Here is a 19,960-nt window from a genome sequence, read left to right on the forward strand (position 1 = left end):
GAGGATCTCACCTGGTCCCGGAACTCCTCCATCCTGATCAAAAAGGCGCAAGAGCACCTTTAGTTCCTGCGCAGCATCAAAAAAGCTCACCTCTGTCCCAGGATACTGATGGACTTTTACCACTGTACCATTGAGAGCATAATCACCAACTGCATCTCAGTGTGGTATGGCAATTGTCCTGTATCGGACCACAAAGCACTCCAGCTTGTGGTGAAAACTGCCCAGATTATCAGCATCCAATTGCCCACCATTGAGAACATCTACGATAAACACTACCTGGGCAGGGCAAAAAGCATTATCAAGGATGCATCTCACCCTAACTGTGGACTTATTACTCTCCTCCCATCCAGTAGGAGCTACAGGAGCCTCCACTCCCACACCAGCAGGCACAGGAAGAGCTTCTTCCCTGAGGCTGTGACTCTGCTGAATCTCACATCCCAGCGCTAAGCAGTATTGCACCCATATTGGACTGTCTCAGGTACTTTTATAATTGTGTGCTGTAGCACTTACTTTTTATTCGCAGTTATTTTGTATGTTTAACACTCCTGTATTCTTTGCATTTCTGGTTAGATGCTAACTGCACTTCATTTGGCTTTGTATCTGTACTCGGCACAATGACAATAAAGTTGAATCTGATCTATTTGAAGCCCCATGTCAACTGAACTGAAGCAAAGAAGGAGTTATTTATACTCTCTCCGGTTTGTCCCTCTGAAGAGCGCAATCCGGCTGGCCCGTAAACTTTAAAGGGTAAATCTTACAACGGCTACTCATCCGCCAGAGTGGGGGAAGAGATCAGTAGCTGGGTTGGCCAGACAGACGCACCCGAGCCACTCCCCTCGCCATCTCCACACCGATAGCCGGACTGCCCGCTCGCCTCTGCTTATATATGGGTTATTTATAGCCGCGCGCGTCATTTGACGTCACCGCTCTTTCTCACCAGCGAAACAATACCGTTCCCCGGAAACCGGCGTGGAACTGCGCTTGCGCACCGCTCGCCTCCGAAAGCCCCATCATGTGTCGCACCTATTTTGCCTGAAAAAATAAAAGTTCACGCCCCTGACAGGAGCCCTGTCATCAGTGTTCGATAGGAATGGCAGCTTCGGGCTAGCGCGTAAGAGTTCGGAGCGGGTGTGATGTCCGGATGAGGAGGGCGGCGTGGAGGATGTAGCGAAGCCAGCTGGCTGGGGTCCTGCGACAGGGCGTGTTCGGGGCAGAAAGTTTCGGCGGAGGCGCGAGCACGGGAACGGGACCGGGCGCGAGCGTAGCCGTTAGCGGCCGGGCGGGGCGATGGCACCGCGCATGCTCTGAACCACCCCCCTCCCAGCACGGACACTCGTCGCTCCCGGCGCCGGGGCTGAAGAGAACGGGTGAGAAAAGAGGGCCACGGTCTTGCCTTTGGGGAGGAGGGTAGTAGGAAGAGGCCGCGAGGGAGGGTTGAAGGTAGGGGACGAAGGGAGGGCTTGAATGGGACGGTGTTGGTTTATTATTGTCACATATACTGAAGTGCTGAGAAAAGCTTGTCTTGCATACTGTCACACAGATCAAATCATTACCCGGTGAATTGAGGTAGAACAATAATAGTGTGGAGTAAAGTGTAAACACTGCCGAAAAAGTGCAGTGCAGGTAACCGGTGAAGCAAGATTACAACGAGGTGGACTGTGAGGTCAAGAGTCCATCTTGTACAAGGGGGCCTTTCAGCAGTCTAGTAGCAGGGTGGTAGAAGCCATCCTCTAGCTGCATGGTATGTGCTCTCGAGCTTTTGTATGGCAGAAGGGAACAGAGAACCTGTTTGGGAAAGGTGGGAGGGGGGAGGGGAGCCTTTGAATATGCTGGCTGCTTTACTGAGGCAGCAAGAGTTATATACAGGGTCCACAGAGTGGAGTCTGGTTTCTGTGATGTGCTGAGCTGTGGAAGAGGAGTTGCTATTACCAAGGTGTTAGTCATCCAGGCAAAGGGACAAGGGAAATGAGGAAGGTAATTGAGGGAGGGGAGTGTATTAGGTGGAACAAAGGAGGTGCAATAAAGGGGGGAGGAGAGCTGGGCTTTGCACATCCATACTCACGTCATTCTACAAATGTGGACTAGACAGCATCCTAGTAAGCTATGGAAGGCTCTTCAACAGGGAGTCAAAATTGCCCAACGCATCACTGGCACCAGCCTACCCACTGTTTGGGACATGTATACGGAAAGGTGCTGGAATGGAATCAGTCACATTGTGAAGGATCCCACCCACCCTGCTCATGGACTGTTTGTCCCACTCCCATCAGGGAGGAGGTGACATAGCATCCACGCCAGGACCACCAGACTTGAAAAAAGTTACTTTCCCCAGGGAGTAACACCTTCACCCACTAACTCTACCACTACTTTATTATTTCCTGTCCGTCACCTTGTGGGTATAGAATCAACTTTTATGTATAAGCTATCTTAAGTGTTTATATCTATTGTATTTATATTATTGTCTTTATCTTACTGAGTTCTTTTTGTACTGCATCAGATCCAGAGTAACAATTGTTTTGTTCTCCTTATACACTTGTGTACAGGAACTGACGTTAAACAATCTTGAATCTTGAACTACTTTCCTTCAACTGTTTGGTTCTTGAAGTAACCTGTACAATTCTAATCCCTATCTGAGCGTAGCAACACCACGAGCACTACAGTGGAGTTTTTTTTTGTTCTAACTGTTCTCTTTTGTGTCACTTATTTTTCTTTTGAATGTTGCAGCTGCAAGTTTTTCATTGCACCTGTGCGCATACAAACTTGGCAATTAACTGAGTGTGACTTTGAGATATTTACATCTAGTTGTTTGTTCATATATATTAGGAATAGGTGTAGGTAGGCCTCTGAACCAGCTGTTCATGGGAGGAGGGCTGCAATGAAAAAGGGGTTGAAATGAAATGGGCAGGAAGGAAGCTGCAGGGAACAGTGAGATGAGCAGTAAAGGAACTGCCAGTGAGGGAACATAGAGGGAATGGCATGCAGGCAGCTCAAGGAAATATGGGAGTGACACAGAGATCTAGGGTGTTTTGGGCAACATGAAAGGGACTCGGGAGCTTTTGAGGGGGCTGACACAAAATGGAGAAGGAAATTTGGGAAGGGTGGCACAAAGGGAGTTCAAGGGTTTGGCAAGGAAGTCTGCAAGGTTGACTGGGCATTGAGCAACTTAACAGGTGTCAATTTGCTGTCTGTGTCTTTTTTAAAATCCTGTTTCAAAGTACATTTACTATTCAACTGAGGTTTTGCATGGATTTCTAGGAGGGCAGTTAGAAATTAATCAGAATCATTCACTGGGTACAAATGTCAGATTTCCTCCCCTTAAGGCAGGTTTAGTGAACTAGATACATTCCTTTGTTCAGATCATTGTTACCAAAAGTTTTGTTTCAAATTAAATCCCATTGTTGAACTTTGTCTCTAGGCTGTTGGTCCAGCCCTCCAGGTTTCTAATCTGCAAATCTAACCACTGTGCTACCAATCCCAGAGTAGACTATTTTTGATAGTCTCACAAGAATTCAATGGGAAGTTTCAGAATTCAGATGCAAAGATGATGGAGAAACAATGAACTCTTTCTGAAATGGAAAGTTTGTGACTTACAGGACAATGTGCAGATGATGTTTCCGTGTCCCTCTTGGCCATAAAGTTAACAGGTTTTGGAAATGTAGTTAGATTAGCCTAGGAGAGTAATCACTGAGTTTTTGTAGGTGATGTACTGAAGTGTTAGAGTGAATCTGCAGAGTGGTGTGTGGCTTTGATCTGGATGATGCCAAACTTGAGTATGTTTGAATTTCACTCTTCTAGCCAACTGGACAGATTACCACTTTAAACATGTTGTATGCCTTGTAGATATTGGAATGTCAATAGGATATGTGTTCTTCCAACCCATTGTTTATGTGGGGGCTTCAATTGAAGTTTTGCTCTTTGGTGATCTCCAGGGTGCTGATTGTAGGGATCCGTAGGACGTAATTGGACTCTCAAATTGAGAAGGTCATTTACTGGTGTGGTTGTCGTGCACATGTTACTAGACTTATCAGCCCATATTATCTAGGGCTTGCGGCATGCAGTCATGCACTCCTTTTGTTTTCTAAGGAGTTGAACATTGTGAAATCATTAATAAAGTTTCACATTTCTGACCTATGATGGAGCGAGAATCATTGATAAAGCACGTCTATATTATTGCCCTGAGGAGTTCTTGCTGTGTCTGGGCTAATTCACTACCGATACCCACAGCGATCTTCCTTTGTGTGAGACTTGATACAAACCAGTGAAGTGTATTTCCCTTTGATGCCCACTAACTTCAGTTTTCACACATACAGTGAGGCAACAATTGTTCAAATGTTTAACCTTCATTTAATCACAATCATAATGCATGAGAATAAGTTCTTCAACTCACTGAGTTTGTTGGCCATCAAGAACCCAATTACACTAATCCCACAACATTTTCATCATTTCCAACGAGATCCCACTACCAAGCACATCTTTCCCTCCCCCCCCCCCTTCTGCTTTCCACAGGGATCGCTCCCTACGCGACTCCCTTGTCCGCTCATTCCCCCCCTCATCCCTTCCCACCGATCTCCCTCCTGGCACTTATCCTTGTAAACGGAACAAGTGCTACACCTGCCCTTACACTTCCTCCCTCACCACCATTCAGGGCCCCAGACAGTCCTTCCAGGTGAGGCGACACTTCACCTGTGAGTCGGCTGGTGTGGTATACTGAGTCCGGTGCTCCCGGTGTGGCCTTATATATTGGTGAGACCCGACACAGGCTGGGAGACCATTTCGCGGAACACCTACGCTCGGTCCGCCAGAGAAAGCAGGATCTCCCAGTGGCCACACATTTTAATTCCACGTCCCATTCCCATTCTGATATATCTATCCATGGCCTCCTCTACTATCAAAATGAATCCAAACTCAGGTTGGAGGAACAACACCTTATATACCGGCTGGGTAGCCTCCAACCTGATGGCATGAACATTGACTTCTCTAACTTCCGTTAATGCTCCTCCTCCCCTTCTTACCCCATCCCTGACATATTTAGTTGTTTGCCTGTTCTCCATCTCCCTCTGGTGCTTCACCCCCCCCCCCCCCCATTCTTTCTCTTGAGGCCTCCCGTCCCATGATCCTTTCCCTTCTCCAGCTCTGTATCACTTTCGCCAATCACCTTTCCAGCTCTTATCTTCATCCCACCCCCTTCGGTCTTCTCCTATCATTTCGCATCCCCATCCCCCCCCCCCCCCCCCCCCACTATTTCAAATCTCTTACTATCTTTCCTTTCAGTTTGTCCTGACGAAGGGTCTTGGCCCGAACGTCAACAGTGCTTCTCCCTATAGATGCTGCCTGGCCTGCTGCGTTCCATCAGCATTTTGTGTGTGTTGTTTACATTTTCATCAAGCTCCCTTCCAGTCCTGGATGATAGACTTCAGTGGAACACCAGCACGGAGGCTGTATACATGAAGAGCTAGTGTCTCTTCTACTTCCTGAGGAGACTGATGTCCTTTGGACTATGCAGGCCTCTCCTCCACATGTTTTACCAGTCTGCTGGGGCAATGGCATCAACATGGTGATGCCAACAGGCTCAATAAACTGATAAGAAAAGCTCTGTATAGGAGTCAAACAGGACACACTGGAGGCTGTGGTAGGACAAAGGACCCTCCAGAAAATCCTAGGAATTTTGGGACAATATTTCTCAACCTCTGCATGCCACTTTGGCTGACCAGAGCACTTTTAGTAATAAATCAAGACAACTGTTCTGCTCTAAAGAGCCCTATATGACAGTATTCTTACCCTTGGCCGTTAGGCTCCGTAATGAGTCAGCCTATAGCAGGAAAAGTGATGATCCCTTCCTGTTAGACTGTTCGTGATAACTTATTTTTTTATTCTTTCTACTGTTCCAATATGTATATCTGTGCACTTGTAATGCCACTGTGACACTGTAATTTCCTTTGGGATCAATAAAGAATATCCATCCATCACCTCAGTAGAGACCATTTACAATGGCTAATTAATGAAACAGTTTGCATATCTTTGGGATGTGGGAGGAAATCAGCTCCATCACTATGCTATACCAATCTCCTCAATTCTGGCATTTAATTGTAATGATCTGTGGAGCTGTGTGGTCCTGACAAAACATAAAATGGGAGTTTCTGAGTATTTTGTTGGGGATTGGGTGGACTGCTTGATAGTGCTATTAATGACAACGTCCATGATTTTACTTTTTGCTCACTACATTTCTTTGAAAGCAAGTAACTTCACATAGAAGCTTACAGCACAGAAGGAGGTCATTAATACAGGTTGCATACCCCTTGCCCAGAATTCTAAAACCTGAAATCCATGACATGATGTCACAAATAGAAAATTTCACAAGGCACTGGGAAGGTTCCCAGGTGATGTGCAGGCCTCTACGCATCACAGACAGTTCTGAGAAGTGATTTCATCTATGTAATGAACAGAAGTTAATGAAAAATAGACAAAACATTGTATAAATTGCAAAATAAAGATCTCAATCGTGTATTGAAAGAATGCATTGGAGTAAATGTGCTACTTAACGGTATGCTGATAATGAAGCAGCAGGTAAATTTATTGATAAGTGAAAATCTTAACACCAGGACAAGTCTCATCCTTCCATAAAACCTTAAAAAAGTAAAATATAAATACAGTGTACTGTAATCTTTTAAAACATAGGTAGGTGGAGACTGAAAGCTTGCCTTTGTATGTTGTTCAACAGATGATTCAGGTATTCTTCCGATGCTACTGCACTGCTTTTGTTACCCCATACTCACTATATTTTCATTATATTAATGGTAGGTAATCATTTTTACTGTGTGATGAACAAGTGAGACATACTGCTTATTAAAATTTAATTTTCTAATTTAAGTTTGAGACATGATTTTTGATTAGGGCACATGGATAACAGAGCGACTATCTACCATCGCCAGATATTACTACAATACTGAGATCACCCAAAAACAAACCTTCATGAAGATCTGCTGGTTAAATTACGTGTCCTCAGCTTGCTGAGTGGATATGGCCTACAGTCCTCGGAGTTGCCTGATGCTGGTAGCCGGAGATGGAGACGTCGTAAGCGATGTGTGAGGAAGCGGAAGCTAGGCAAGCGGGCAGAGGTCCATGCCAGGCAAAAAGCAAACTAGCCAGTCGGCTCTCCCGTCCATTCTGCTCTCCAATGTCCACTCCCTGGACAATAAATTGGACTACATCCGACTCCAATGAAATACTCAGCAGGAGTACAGAGTCTGCTGTGTGTATGTTTTTACAGAGACGTGGCTCGGACGCCGCTGTTCAGCTGGACGGGCTCGCCTTGTTTCGAGCGGACAGGGATGCAGCTCTCTCCGGTAAGACTCGCGGTGGTGGCTTGTGTGTTTACATCAATATGGAATAGTGCAAGAACTCTGTGCTGGTTTCCAGATACTGCTCATCACTAGTGGAGTTTGTGACTGTTAGATGCAGACCATTTTATTTACCACGGGAATTCACCACTGCCCTCATAGTCAGTGTCTACATTCCCCCCAGCGCTAATGCTAAGGAGGCGCTCTGTCGACTGTACAGGGCTATTAGCGAACTGCAGAACGCACACCCTGATGGACTGATTATTGTCGCCGGTGATTTTAACCACACAAGCCTTAAGTCAGCGCTCCCCAAATTTCATCAGTATGTGGACTTGCAATGAGGGGGGAGAATGTGTTGGACCTGGTTTACACAAACATTCCCGACGCGTGCCGGGCAGAGCCCCGCCCACACCTCGGTTACTCAGACCACATCTCTGTTATGCTAATCCCAGCATACAGACCGCTCATCAGATGCTCCTGACCAGTTCAGAAGCAGGTGAAAACCTGGCCAGCAGGAGCCATCTCTGCTCTTCAAGATTACTTTGAGCACACTGACTGGCACATGTTCAGGGAGGCTGCAACCGATGGCGACTCTACCAACTTAGAGGAGTACACAGCATCAGTGACTAACAACATCAGCAAGTGCATTGATGACGTCACTGTGTCCAAGACCATCACTACATGTGCTAACCAGAATCCATGGATGACCGCGGAGGTGCGTGCACTGCTGAGGACCGTGACTCCACCTGCAACAAGACAGCCCTAACAACAGCGAGGGCCAAACTGTCCCGGGCCATCAGAGGGGCAAAGCGTGCACGTGCCCAGCAAATCCACAGCCACTTCCAGGACAGCGGTGACATGCGGCGCATGTGGAAGGACATTCAGGACATCAACTACAGGACAACATCACCTGACTGTTCGGGTGAAGCCTCCCTCCCAGATGCGCTGAATACTATGCTCGTTTTGAGGCGGAAAATGTCGTGGTGGCAGGGAAGTCCACCACTCCTTCAAATGACCGGGTGCTGTGTCTCACCACGGCCGATGTGAGAAGAACCCTGTGCAGGATCAACCCATGGAAGGCTGCTGGACCAGACAACATTCCTGGTAGAGTGCTTAGAGGATGTGCAGACCAGCTAACAGATGTTCTCACTGACATCTGAGCAGCGCCACGGTTCCAACGTGCTTCAAGGTCGCCACCATCGTCCCCGTGCCGAAGAAGTCTGCAATGTCCTGCCTAAATGACTACCACATCCATCATCATGAGTGTTTCGAGAGGCTCGTCATGAGGCACATCAAGACCCTGCTGCCCCCCTCACTGGACTCCCTGCAGTTTTCGTACTGTCCCAAACGCTCAACAGACGACGCCATTGCCATCACTCTCCACCTGGCCCTAACCCACCTGGACAAAAAAGACATGTACGTTCAAATGCTGTTCATAGACTTCTGTTCAGCATTCAACACAATCATCCCTCAGAAACTGATTGGAAAGCTGAGCCTACTGGGCCTGAACACCTCCCTCTGCAACTGGATCCTAGACTTCCTGACTGGGAGGCCTCAGTCAGTCCGGATCGGGAGCAGCATCTCCAACACCATCACACTGAGCACGGGGGCTCCCCAGGGCTGTGTGCTCAGTCCACTGCTGTTCACTCTGCTGAACCATGACTGTGCTGCAACACACAGCTCGAACCACATCATCAAGTTCGCCAGTGACACGGCCGTGGTGGGTCTCATCAGCAAGAACGACGAGTCAGCTTACAGAGAGGAGGTGCAGCGGCTAACGGACTGGTGCAGAGCCAACAACCTGTCTCTGAATGTAAACAAAACGAGATGGTTGTTGACTTCAGGAGGGCACAGAGCGACCACTCACTGCTGAACATCGATGGCTCCTTGGTGGAGATGGTTAAGAGCAGCAGATTTCTTGGTGTTCACCTGGCGGAGAATCTTACCTGGTCCCTCAGCACCAGCTCCATAGCAAAGAAAGCCCAGCAGCGTGTCTACTTTCTGTGAAGGCTGAGGAAAGTCCATCTCCCACCCTCCATCCTCATCACATTCTACAGGGGTTGTATTGAGAGCATCCTGAGCAGCTGCATTACTGCCTGGTTTCGATTTTGCACCATCTTGGATCGCAAAACCCTGCAGTGGATAGTGAGGTCAGCTGAGAAGATCATCGGGGTCTCTCTTCCCACCATTACGGACATTTACACTACACGCTGCATCTGCAAAGGAAACAGCATTATGAAGGGCCCCACGCACCCCTCATACAAACTCTTCTCCCTCCTGCCACCTGGGAAAAGGCACCAAAGCATTTGGGCTCTCACGACCAGACTATGTAACAGTTTCTTCCCCCAAGCTATCAGACTCCTCTGGTTTTTACTGTGTACTGTACCAGCAGTTATGGTTGAAATGACAATAAAAAGTGACTTGACTTGACTTATTGGTAACACATAACTTTAGAGTCGGAAATTATGGTGATCCCAAGCTATCATATTAAATATTCCGAAATCCGAAATTATTTCAGTCTCAAGCATTTTGGATAAGGGATACTCAACCTGTATTGCAATTCTGCTGGTTCTTTGCTAAAGTATCTCTGAAATTTTGTAACTTTCCTTGCTTTAAGTGGTTGTCTTTTGCCTGAGCTATTTTCTGTTAAAAGTATTTTGTGTTTGAATTGCCGTGGATGAATTAATTTCTCCAGTCCCCTCTTCACTCTTAAATAGCGATTTCAGTTTGTCAATCCTTCTAACGAGTTACCTCAGAATAAGTTATGTTTTCTTTATTCACTACTTTAATATTGGGGCTGACAGGCTGGCTGTATTTATTTCAAAGTCGATAATGATATTGACCCTATTTTTAATGATAGTATCTAACCTTCATAACTTTGCAAAATTGACCATTTGCCTGTTTCTATGCTTGTGCTCAACTGTCTTTTATTTTGTCTGGGTTTATTCCCAGAATAAATAACTTAGTGCTTTTACAATAAATTATGTTCTGTGCCGCCAATCTTTCTGCTTTGTAAGGTCAACTTTTATTATTTGCCAGCCTCAGTTTGTGATCAGTAGCAAATCATGTTCTTATGCCAATATTAAGGGCAATCATTAAGAACCTTCATCCTCTTCTCATTACTATAATCCGGGAGTAAGTACAGGACCCAGTCTCAGTGTTTTAGGAGAAGCTTCCCCTTCGCCATCAGATTTCTGAATGATTCATGGACAGTATTTCATTATTTGTCTTTTGCATTATTTGAGACATACAGTATGTCAGTGATAACCTGATTCTGAACCTTAGGATATTTTCTGCAGGAGCCATTAATCATTAGTTTTAATTTCCTATTATGGTGCATTCTATGTTGTGGCATTTGTAAATTAGTCCTGAATGTTTGAGCTATCTTATCAAATTGCATCCAAAAATTCTTAAGCATTTAGTTTTTTTTTGCCTTTAACACAATGACATAACAGAGAATTTTTCAAGTATCTTTGGCTTTATTGAATTTAGATTGACTGTACTTGGGTAACATTCCTAAATGTTAACATTTTTTGCATTATTTGTATTCTGTATTTACAGTGCCTATAAACAGTATTCATTACCCCCCCCCCAGAAAGTTGTCATATTTTGTTTTACGACATTGAATCACAATTGATTTAAGTTGGCTTTTTTGACACTGATCAACAGAAAAAACTTGTGTCAAAGTGAAAACAAATTTCTACAAATTGGTCTAAATTTATTACAATTACTAAACACAATAATGATAGCATAATTATTCACCCCTTTCAAGTCAGTATTTAGTAGTTGCACTTTGGCAGCAATTATAGCCTTGAGTCTATGTGAATAGATCTCTATCAGCTTTGTACATTTGGACACTGCAATTTCACCACCCCCCCCCCCTCGCCATTCTTCTTCACAGAACTACTCAAGCTCTGTCAGATTGAATGGAGATCGTGAGTGAACAGCCCTTTTGAAGTCCAACCACAAATTGTCAATTGGATTGAGGTCTGGACTCTGACTTGGCCACTCCAGGACATTAACTTTGTTGTTCTTAAGCCATTCCTGTGTAGCTTTGGCTTTATGCATGGGGTCATTGTCTTGCCAGAAAACAAATCTTCTCCCAAGTCACAGTTCTCTTACAGACTGCATCAGCTTTTCCTCTGGGATTTCCCTGTATTTTGCTGCATTCATTTTACCATCTACCCTCAGAAGTCTTCCAGATCCTGCTGCTATGAGGCATCTCCACATTATGATGCAGCCACCACCATGCTTCATGGTAGGGATGGTGTGCTTTTGATGATGTGTGGTGTTTGGCTTCCACAGAGTTACTTGGAGTGTTCTTTTATCTTAATGTTGTAGTTTTTGCCAGGGTATTGACTCATCAGCAGTTGGATCTTCCAGATACGGGTGTATTTTTACTACAATCAACTGAAACACCAATCTGATGTGTTGTATTGAAGGAGGTAAATACTTTCTATAGACCTAGTAATCACCTCTTAGAATCTCTGAGAGGGTCCTTGTTGGGTATCCTTGACATGGATATGCCTGTGACAATCAAGCTATCTGTTATCTTTCTGTGTCTGATAAAGTTCTGTGCAAGTGCTTATCCCACTGGGTAAGTCAAAAGGATAGCCTTCCTTCTTTCACAAACATAGTGAAACTCTGCTTTTACAACCTAATTCGAACTAAGTTTTTTTGATTCATTAACATTCTACTTGCTGGCGCTCAGTCTGGCAATGGCTTGATTTTTAACAATTTCACCCATAAGATGTAGGAGCAGAATTAGGCCATTCAGCCCACTGAGTCTTCCCTGCCATTCAATCATGGCTGATTTATTCTCCCTCTCAACCCCATTCTACCATTTCCCCATAACCTTTAGCATCCTTACTAATCAAGAGCCTATCACCCTCCTCTTTAAATATACCCAATGATTCAGCTTCCTCAGCTGTGTTTTCATCAGATTTTTGAAATCCCAGCATGACATTGTCCCTCCCCAGTAATGTTTTAGTCTTCAGCCTTTCCCTTAAGTCTCTATATGCTTGATGAGTTTCTGAGCATCGTAGAATTTAATTGTTCTACTATTGTCCTCTATGCCACTTGGACCCAGAACTCTTGCAGTTTTTCTTTCTTTCTCCATTTGAGATAATACTATTTGATGAACTTGTCCTCACATGTTGTCAGATCTTACAAGGTAGTAAAAGCAATATACAGCCTGTGGTCTCTGTTAGGTTCAGGAGTGGAACCCAGTGTGATCTGCTTTAGGTTATCCACTTCAAGATTTGACGTGTTATGCATTCAGAGATGCGCTCTTGCATGCCACTGTTGTAATGTGTGGTTATTTTAATTTACTGTTGCCTTCCTGTCTGCTTGAGGCATCTGGCCATTCTCCTCTCACCTCATTATTGAAGTATTTTTGCCCACAGAACTGCCGCTCACTGCATGTTTTTAAAATTTTTCTTACCATTCTCTGTAAACTAGATATTGTTGTGCATGAAAATCCCTGAAAATCTACAGTTTCTGAGATGCTCAAACTACCCCATTTGGCACCAACAATCATTTCATGGAGGTTCAACTGAACCTCCTTACCATGTCTGTATGTTTTTATGCATTGAGTTGCTGCCACATTATTGGCTAATAAATGCAAATTTGTTTACCAGTAACATGGCCCTGAGTATATAAATGTAATTTACTGAAATCTTCAGTACATTTTAATCTTATTGGAAGTATTTTGGGGAGGGAGAAAAATAGTTTGATCTGTAAGCAGTAGAAAAAGGAAATTGTGTTACAAATGATAATTCAAAGCAATTGCTATCAAAATTAATCATAAAATAAATTCATAGAACCATTTTGTTGCAGTGCCTTCTCACTCCAAGTCATTTACTTCATGTTGATATGCACATGCATCAGTTGGAGCATGGAGTTTAAGAGTCAGGAGGTTAGATTGCATTTGGGACATTGCGTGCAGTTCTGGTATGGCAATTCAATTACAGGAAGGATGGGGAGTCTTTGGAGGCAATGAAGAAGTTTCACCAGGATGCTGTCTGGATTAGCGTGTATTAGCTATAAGGGGAAGTTGGGCAAATTTGATTCTGTTTCTCTTGAAGTTTGGAGGCTGAGAGGAGACTTGATAGAGGTTTATAGAATTGGAGAAGCATAGATGGGGTAAGCAGCTTTTTTCCCCCCACAGCAGAGAAATGTAAATTACTAGAGGACATGAGATGAGAGAGGAAACTGCTTAAAGAAGATGTATACAGAGGGTTATAAGTGCCTGGAAAGTACTGCTGAGTGTGAACTAGAAGCAGACATGGTAGTGGCATTTAAGTGGGATTTTGACAGTTATATGACTATACAGGCAATGGTGTTATATGGATCATGTACTGTTTGCTAGTTTCAGTTGAATATGGCATCGTCAGCACAGATAATGTAGTGTACAGTTGGCCATCCTTATCCACAGGTTCTGCATGCGCGGATTCAACCAACCGCAGATGGGGAAAACACGGAAGTTCTCTCTCCAGCACTTGTTGTTTGAGCATGTACAGACTTTTTTTCTTGTCATTATTCCCTAAACAATACAGTATAACAACTATTTACATAGCATTTACATTGTATTAGGTATTATAAGTAAACTAGAGATGATTTAAAGTATACGGGAGGATGTGCATAGGTTACCGCAGATCAGGAATCGGAAAAAAAACCGGAAGTTCTCTAAGTTGGAACAGGTACATCCGGTATTATTTAGTGTCAGTCAAACGTTTGTCTTAGTATATAGTATGTATTTTACCTTTCTATGCATATAAAACACTTAAGAAACGTATGTATTTCAATAATTAAACCACTGCGTTGCTTAGTAATAATTGTAGCTTTCATCGGGGCAAGGCCTTCACATGCTCCATTATTCTCACTTTATCCTTTAAAATTGTTCTGATCGTTGACTGACTGTAGCCTAACGCTTTTCCAATGACGTTTCACCTCTTTCCAATCGCTTTATTATTTCCACTTTATTTTCAATCGTGATCGTTTTCCGGAACAGAAACACTGTGGGCGACAGGTCCCAAGCTCTGCCGGGTCCTAACGTCCACAGTATTGAGACAGGTTAAATAAGCTCTGGTGCTCCTTCGGGTCCTAAATTCCACCGACTTGAGCATCCGTGTTTTTTGGTATCCGCGGGGGGTCCCGGAACCAATCCCCCATGGATAAGGAGGGCCGACTGTATTGTGATGTATTATTCTATGTATCCCATTATTTTCTCTTTAGTTTGATAAGCTTTGTAGGGAAGGAAAGAAAAGGAACAAGAGTGACACCTATGTTTTAGGTTTTTCGATGTTAACAATTGGCATTGCCATCTGGAATCTGTGTAAGGCTCTTAATCTGCCAGGGCATGTTCTCCGTGGCTCCTTGGTTATCCTAAATGTGGAGGATTGATTCCAGTTGGTATACTACTTTTTGATAATAGAGGGGAGATGTTTTTAATCAGTGGGTTATGAGATGTTCCAGTTTAACAAAGTTGTGTGAAGGATATTCATATTAGGACACCTGATGGTAATGGCTTCCAACAAATGAGCATTTTTCTATGAAGTAAGAGTCCAGCCTTTGGAGAATTTTTACCTTGACTCTCTGACTTCAGTCGTTTAGAGGCTATTTGAAATCGAGCTTAGTCAGGTGCTGCCTTTAAGGCTGTTAGAAAGGGCTGTTTTAACCTGGGATTTGGCTGTTTTGTTCAGGTTGACATCTAGGTACTAATAAAGCCTGTAACCAAATAGACCTGGTCTCTATTTCCTGAGGAGACTGAGGTCCTTTAACATCTGCTGGACGATGCTGAGGATGTTCTACGAGGCTGTGGTGGCCAGTGCTATCATGTTTGCTGTTGTGTGCTGGGGCAGCACGCTGAGGGTAGCAGACACCAACAGAATCAACAAACTCATTCGTAAGGCCAGTGACATTGTGGGTGTGGAACTGGACTCTCTGACGGTGGTGTCTGAAAAGAGGGTGCTGTCCAAGTTGCATGCCATCTTGGACAATGACTCCCATCCAGTCCATAATGTACTGGTTAGGCACAGGAGTACATTCAGCCAGAGACTCAGAGATGTAACACTGAGCGTCATAGGAAGTCATTCCTACCTGTGGCCATCAAACTTTACAACTCCTCCCTCGGAGTGTCAGACACCCTGAGCCAATAAGCTGGTCCTGGACTTATTTCCACATGGCATGATTAACTTATTATTTAATTATTTATGGTTTTATATTGCTATATTTCTTCACTATTCTTGGTGCGGCTGTAATGAAACCCAATTTCCCTCGGGATCAATAAAGTATGTCTATCTGTAAAGCTGAAACTAACTCTTGCTGAGACTAAGTGAAAATCAAAGGTTAGTTTTATTTGTCACATGTACATGTGTCGTTCTGCATCAATGACCAACATAGTCTATATATGTGTTGGAGGCAACCCCCAAGTGTCACCATGCTTCTGGCACCAACACAGCATGCCCACAGTTTACTAACCCTAACTGTACACCTTTGGAATGTGGGAGAAATAACTACAGATGTTGCAGATCTAAAATAAAATAGAAATATTATTGATCCCAGCATTTTCCTTTTAATGTGAATGAGTGCGTAATACCATAATTGATACCTAATTTTTCTGAATAGTGGTAGTTGGTGTATTGGACTTGCTTCATTCACAAAAAATAAACCAAACAGCTTGGTTAGACAGTGACTATTCTGCACTAGAAATTTTAGCATAGCAAAACACTGTCTGATCACATAGCATTTGTTGGTATCTATTGTTCTAAGTTACTTGTCTGTCATTTGAAAGAAACCAAATTGACTGAAAGATGACTTCTGTGATAGCTTGGGGAGAAGCTGAGGTGGATCAGCCACTGATACTTCTTGCTAAAGATGTTTGTAAGTACTCACCCTTCCATTTTGGCACTTGCAGTTTGGATTCTGCCGTCTTTAAGAATGGTGACCTTCCTGAGGTAGCATGTTCTTGTAAGCTGTTTAATTGTTCACCATCAATCTGTTGGAGGATCTCAGCAGATCGGACAGCATCTATGGAGAGGAGTGAACAGTCTAATGTGTCAGGCCAATACCCTTCATTAGCCGTTATTGGTTGATGTTTGCTTTACAGCACAAATATATTGTAGTCCTATTCAGATTTATGCATTGATACCTCGTTTTTAGGGGGCTAATATCTTTAACACTCCTTATCAAATTAAGATCAGTTAGCATCCTTGCTGAATTGTGGAATAAAACTGGGTCATGAAGTTCCCATTTGTGGTGGTGTAAATTTCCACTGCTGAAGATGCTTTATTAATGTTCAGAATTGAATTGTCAAATTCATTCAGACTGTATCCTATTTCGCACAATAACACAACACAGTAGTGGTAGGCTGGTGGGTAGAGAAATGGAATGGGTATCTCCACAATTTATGGATGAGACTTTTTATGGAGGCTCTGCGGTTGACTTTCCAACTAATGTAGTTTTGGATTGTTGTACCTGCATCTCTGTAATACAGCCCTTGCTATTTTAAGACTGGTTCGGTCAGCAGTTGGGCGAGTTTCTCAAAGCTAATATGAGCACTGTATCACCTATTTCCAAATCTTATTAGGCAAATTTATAGGTTTAGTTATGTTGTATTTACAAAAGCATACACTGATAGGTTTGTTCAAAGAGCTATGGTGGAGATCTAAAATAATACCACAGGAATTGTGGTTCATCTGCCTTGAATGAATTGCATGTGATATATGGTAACAGAAAAGATAAATGTAAAACAATCTTTTTATATCACCATTTTTCTTCCTTGTGGTTGTGTTGGAAGTTGGACCTTGTGTAAGGACTGAGATTCAGACTGTTACTCTGACAGTGACATCTATTCGCTTGATTATTATTGACATCACCTCGTATGAACTTTTAAAACCCAGCAAATGGTGCAGTCATTTTATCATCAGTACTGGATCTGATCTGTTTAAGATACTAAGCTGTTTTGTGTTGTTCTCTCTGAAGAACTTGCTTACAAAAATAAAATTATGTAAGTTCTGTTGTGTTTGGGTGTTCCAGTCACTGTTGAGCTTCATATTAATTCCCAGCAGTTAATGTCCTTCAGTGCACAATGGATGTGAAGGGTAATTGAAACTTCAGAAATAATTTGTATAGTAACTTGGTTGAGTGGTTATGTGACTTCATAAATTCACTTTAAAGTTTCATAATAGCATTTTGAGTGGTCTTGCCACTAATGCAGATTACTATTATTTCTAAAATGCTGTATTGATGTTGTATGGAATTAATGTATCAAAGCACAGTAATATTGAACTGGTGACAAAATAATTAATAAAATCACGTGGCCATTTGTTTAATCCTGATTTGTGTTCATTTTTATCGTAGCAACAAATTTGTACTGATCTATGCGTATCTTAAGTTGTGTTATTCCTAGCCCATCTATTCCCCCCCCCCCCCCCCAACACACACACAATAATCCACAGGTCTCTCTGTAGTTTGTTTTGGTCAAGTAACTAAAATGCGTGTGAGTTCCTGATCACTATTAAATAAATTAACTTATGATAACATTAGACATGATGATAATTTGCTGGTTTGCATTAATTGTACCTCCTACAGAGTCAGTCCCTGATTTAAATAAGTACACATAGAACACAGAGCAGTACAGCACAGGAACAGGCCATTCGGTCCACAATGCTGTGCCAAACCAGCTACAAACCAAATCAAAAACAGCCAAATCCTAATTCCTCCTACCTACATCATGTCCATATCCCTCCACCTTTCTTGCATCCATGTGCCTGTCCAAATGTCTCTTAAAAGCCTCTAATGCATTTACCAAAACAACAGGCAGTGCATTCCAGGCATCTGTGACTCTCTAAGTAAAATACTTACCCCTCATATCTCCCTTGAACCTACTCCCCTCTCACATTAGATGCAAGCCTTCTGATATTAGATATTTCAATTCAGTGAAACAGAGCTCTTTGTCCACTCAATCTATGTCTCTCATTATCTTGTAAACCTCTATCAAATCTCCCCTCAACCTCTAATGCTCCAGAGAAAAATAAGTTTATGCAGCCTCTTGTGATGGTACATGTCCTTAAACCAGGCAGCATCCTGGTAAACCTCTTCTGCACCCTGTCCAAAGCTTCAACACCCTTCCTGTACGCAATACTCCAGATGCGGCCTAACTAGAGTTTTATAAAGTTGCAATATAACCTCTTGACTTTTGAACTCAGTGCCTCAACTAATAGAGGCAAGCATGCCATAATCCTTCTTAACCACCTCATCAACCTGTGTAGTCACTTTCAAGGAGCTACGAACTTGAATCTCAAGATCTCTCTGCTCAACAACATTGTTAAGGATCTTGCCCTTAACCGTGTACTGTCTGCTTGCATTTGCCCCACCAAGGCACAACACCTCACATTTATCTGTGTTAAACTCCATCCACCATTTCTGCAACTGATCTATATCATGGTGTCAAGAGAAAATCTGCAGATGCTGGAAATCCGAGCAACACATGCAGATTGCTGGAGGAACTCATCAGGCCAGGTAGCATCTATGGAAAAACTAAAAGGTACTGCCAAAGGGTTTTGGCCCAAAACATCAACTGTACTTTTTTCCATAGGTACTGCCTGGCCTTCTGAGTTCCTCCAGCATTTTGTGTACATCACACTGTATTCTTTGCCAGTCTTCTACTCCAGCAACTCCAGCAATCTTGGTCTCATCCCTAAACTTACTAACCCACCCATCTACATTTTCATCCAGGTCATTTATATACATCACAAACAACAGTGGTCCTTGTAGAACAACACTAAATACAAACCTGTGGCTCAAGTAAGGCCCTTCAACCACTACCTTCTGTCGTCTTTGAGCTAGCCTTTTCTGAATCCCAACAGCCATTTCGCAGCGGACCCCATGCATCTTATTCTTCTGGATTAGCCTCCCATGAGGGACTTTGTCAAATGCTTTACTAAAGCCCATCTAGACAATATCCATTGCCCTACCCTCATCAATCTCTCTCCTCACCTACCTTGTCAAAAAACTCAATCAAGTTGGTAAGACGCAATCTGCCACGCACAAAGCTATGCTGGCTCTCCCTAATTAGGCCATGATCTTCCAAATGCTCATATACCTTATCCCTGAGAATTTTCTCCAGTAATTTCCGTACAACTGATTTGAAATTTGTAAATGGCAAGCACATGGTTGGATTTTTTTTTTTTGTAATTGACTTTTCTTTCTGGTATGCCCTAAACCAGGGGTGTCAAACTCATTTTAGGTCACGGGCCAGATTGAGCAAAATGCAGCTTCATGCGGGCCAGATCAGTCGGACGCGTGCGAACGCAACTTTCGTTGCCTCCATTTTTTCAGCCTGCTCTCATGTGTCTCAGTCTCTGCTATAACTACAAAGTGTTTCACTGTACAAATTCCGTTTCTTATGAAGAAAACTGCCGAATAAACACTAAAAACCCTGAAAACCTGGTACCTGAATAAACTCAGCATTAGCCATATCATACGCCATAGGCGCTTCGATTACTGGGGCCAGCTTTAATAGTAATTAGATATTATCTCGCGGGCCAAAGATAATTCCTTGAGTTTGACATATATGCCCTAAACCAACCATGAAAGTTACACTGGAAACATTCTTACTATGT

The 19,960-nt window shown here is 43.3% G+C and overlaps 1 protein-coding gene across 1 annotated transcript in view; it reads left to right on the forward strand.

Annotated features, from left to right (window-relative positions):
* The first annotated feature begins 1,085 nt into the window (after window positions 1-1,085).
* LOC140731969 (GTPase NRas) overlaps window positions 1,086-19,960 on the forward strand; it is a 59,551-nt gene continuing 40,676 nt past the window's right edge. Inside the window, exon 1 of the mRNA XM_073054007.1 lies at window positions 1,086-1,367. The gene's annotated coding sequence lies outside the window, so the exon portion shown is untranslated. The remainder of the gene's footprint in view (window positions 1,368-19,960) is intronic.

The sequence above is a fragment of the Hemitrygon akajei genome, chromosome 8, assembly GCF_048418815.1.
Source record: "Hemitrygon akajei chromosome 8, sHemAka1.3, whole genome shotgun sequence".
In the NCBI taxonomy this organism is placed as follows: domain Eukaryota; kingdom Metazoa; phylum Chordata; class Chondrichthyes; order Myliobatiformes; family Dasyatidae; genus Hemitrygon; species Hemitrygon akajei.